Here is a 3690-nt window from a genome sequence, read left to right on the forward strand (position 1 = left end):
TGTGCTCTTTCTGTGGCTCTAATACAGTCTTTATGCTTCATATAGAGAGCTGTAATGCAGATCGCACTTTCTCTTTGCTCTGGTTTTTTTAAACACCGAACTTCAAACTCATTTATGCCACATTGTTCATTCTTGAAGCAAACTTATGTCCGTTTGGTGATTAAATAAACAGTTTTAGACCGCTGCTTGAATTGAAAGTGGTCAGCTTGTGTGACTGGTGTGTGACTTCTCCGAGAACGCATCGCTGCGCTTTTGTCCAGTGTGTGACTTGCATTTTTTATTTTGATTAGATAATCATGCAGTGTTCTAAAATAGAAGCAAATAAAGTGTGAGAGTACACATACAATATCAATAACCTATGTATGTAATTTTAATGCTATGGCCTTGTGTAGATATTTAAAGATGGCCATCTTTAAGCATGACTCTTGAAATTAAATGATAATACTTACACTCTAAAAAAATGCTGGGTTAAATATGGACAAAGCCAGCGATTGGGTTGTTTTCAACCAACAGTTGGGTTAAATGTTTTGTTTAACCCAACCTTCTGGGCAGTAACCCAACTGCTGGGTCAAAAACAACTCAATCGCTGGGTTTGTCTATATTTTACCCAGTATTGGGTTGTATTTAACCCAGCATTTTTTAGAGTGTAACAGTAAGAGTCCATTTGTAATATTAATGAAAGCTGTAGAAGTATTGTTCCTACACTCTAAAAAATGCTGGGTTGTTTCAACCCAACTTTGGGTCAAATATGGAGTAACACAACTTTTGGGTTAAAAATTTAACGTAAAAATTTAACCCAACGGTTGGATTAGTCCATATTTGAAACAACCCAGCATTTTTTAGAGTGTAGTGTGTTCATTTCAACATTTACTATTACTAATAAGCTACAATTTTATTTATTTATTTATTTATTTTTAACATTAGTAAACTATGAAATAACTTTAATGATCAATATAATAATTAATATTAATATGTTTATTCATTTACAAAGTATGGTTCAGTACTGCTACTGCTTTTTAAAAAATAGTAAAGCACTGTTTTAGTTTTCGTTTAGTATCCATTTTAAAACTATCGGTTGATTAATCGGTATCGGCCAGTGTGGTCCAACCTAGCTATCGGTATCGGTAAAATCCACTATCGGTCGACCTCTAATCCCTTTGCATTGCTATTTTGTTTTTTAGAAAAGCAGCAAGAAAGTCCAAAGGTTATTTGACTGTAACGGCTTTGAACAGAAGCACAGATACTGGTAAAGCGTCTTCTCTGTGTTGACCTTGATAAAGCTTCTCTGCGAGGTCAGATGCTCTCACGGGTGATGATAGCCTACATATGAACAATACAATCACGTGTGTTTGCCACAAACCTGCTAACATGAAAATATCATCACTCAGATAAGTGATAAGATAAGAAAGTAGCTCAGAGGAAAGGCCACATAAGTACAGAGATTTCATACAAACATTCCTGCAAATGACGGCTTGCTCATTTCACTGGAATGAGCGACTTATTAAGAGCATCACTAGAAATAGTGTGAATTTATCACATCTCCTCCTGACTGTCACACTTACATGACACAATCTAGAATGATAACAGCATGAGAGCAATGCAGTTTTGTTTCTGATGACTGGATGCATTATTCAATCTAGCCAACCTCTCACTTTATTATTATTATCAACAACAGGAATCTAGAGAATTAAGACTTTATTCAGAGCAATAAAACCAGTTTAATAGCAAAAAATTAAAATAAAATAACCAACAATGCATCGCATGAGATGCAACTTCACAAGCCTCTTGCTCATAAATATCATTATATACACCCATAAGCCCATACTTGCCTTTTACTGAGTAAGCAGACACACCTGACTACACTGGAAATCAATAATTACAATAAATGACCTGTTACTGACAAATTACCACATTACTACAGTAAAACTGCAATAATGTGGTGTTATTCACCAGTGTCTAAAAAATTAATCAAAATGACAGATTGTGAAAGGTTTTACGCCATTTTCCTTTAATAATAATGTTCAAATTTTGACTTTAAAATCATATTGCAATACTATTTTTGGGATGGAATTGTCGTGAAAATAATGTTACAAAAAACATATTTTCCTTTAATAATAATTTTAAAATGTTGACTTTAAAAATCATATTGCATTACTTTTTTGGGGATGGAACTGTCGTGAAAATAATGTTACAAAAAACATATTTTCCTTTAATAATCATTTTAAAATTATAACTTCCTTAAATTCCTATTGCATTGCTATTTTTTTGGGGACTGAATTGTAGTAATTGTGACAAAAGTCCACATTACTAAAGTAAAACTGTAATAATGTGTTGTCACTTGGCAAAAAAAAAAAAAGAAAAAGAATCAGAATTACAGATTGTGAAAGTTTTTACACTCTTAGAGGTCACATATTAATTTACTGTTGTAAAAATATTCATAACAAATACTGACAAACTAAAAATGACTTCCGAAGTTGAAATACAATAAAACAAAGATTATGCACGTAAGAAAATACAATTTCTTTTTTTTTTTTTTACTTGAAATTGTCATGTTGAATTCAATGCGTCAATACTTGTCTTTTCTTTGTAATTAATTGTGAATTTACTAGCAATTTCTGAGTGCAGCAAGTACATTTTTCTGGTATATTGTCAAAAAATATGTGAAAGCAAAGGTCTCAAACACCTGACTTTGTCTCTTTTGTGCATCCATGATGAAACAGGGTTATTATACAGGGCAAATCCATCTGATTCAGTGTTTTACAGACTGCATATCAGCGCAACATTTGCTTCATATTCAGACTTTTCATCTCCAGCACTAACATAAGGCAGTGAAAGCACTGAGACTTCTCCTCCTTAACAAGAGGACAGCATGCCTTAAAATGACGAGACAGCATTATTAAATCATCTTTACATACAGTAACCTTGACCCTCAATCTATATGTGCGCCTGTTTACATACAGACGACATGCAATGACACAAACAAACGTGTTCATGACACGATTTCGATATGACAAATGCAACATTGTTTCCTGTGTTACCTGTGATTCGGCGAGTGTCCTTTGTGATGTGATGAAGAGGAGGACTGATGCGAGGAGACACATTCCGGGCGTCTCTCCTGATAGTTTGAAGTATTCCGGGCGGATGAGGGTGAGATTGTTGGATTGACTCATGCTGCTGCTGACACATGTGCTGACCACGCCCACTGAGCGCGGCGGGGCGTGGCTTAACGCGCTACTCCGCCAATCCAAACATTCCGGGAAACTGGAGTACTGTATACTGCGAATCAAGTATGCAACACTAGACTTTTTAAAGGAACAGTTCACCCAAAAATGCAAATGTGCTGAAAATGTGCTCACTCTCAGGCCTTCCGAGATTAGGATGAGTTTGTTTCTTCATCAGATTTGGAGAAATGGAATGACACATTTCTCCAAATCTGAAGAAGAAACAAACTCACCTACATCTTGGATGGCCTGAGGGTGAGAACATTTTCAGCAGCTTTTCACTTTTGTGAAAAATGATTCCTTTAGTTTGCATTGTGCACTTGTTTGAGTAATTATGTTGGAAATGTACGCATCCCTAAATGAACTTTAAAAGTGTCAAATGGAGAGACACACCGGAACTCATGCTACCAAACTGTCTGATTTAGAAAAAGATCATTAGGAAGGCAACAGATTTTCCTCCAGATTTAAT

General features: G+C 35.1%; 1 protein-coding gene across 1 annotated transcript in view; it reads right to left on the reverse strand.

Annotated features, from left to right (window-relative positions):
* LOC107703640 (inverted formin-2-like) overlaps positions 1 to 3185 on the reverse strand; it is a 59806-nt gene extending 56621 nt beyond the window's left edge. The window contains exon 1 of the mRNA XM_016506356.1: positions 3039 to 3185. The gene's annotated coding sequence lies outside the window, so the exon portion shown is untranslated. The remainder of the gene's footprint in view (positions 1 to 3038) is intronic.
* Between the last annotated feature and the right edge of the window lie 505 nt (positions 3186 to 3690).

The sequence above is a fragment of the Sinocyclocheilus anshuiensis genome, unplaced genomic scaffold (genome assembly GCF_001515605.1).
Source record: "Sinocyclocheilus anshuiensis isolate Anshui unplaced genomic scaffold, SAMN03320099.WGS_v1.1 scaffold1415, whole genome shotgun sequence".
Classification (NCBI taxonomy): domain Eukaryota; kingdom Metazoa; phylum Chordata; class Actinopteri; order Cypriniformes; family Cyprinidae; genus Sinocyclocheilus; species Sinocyclocheilus anshuiensis.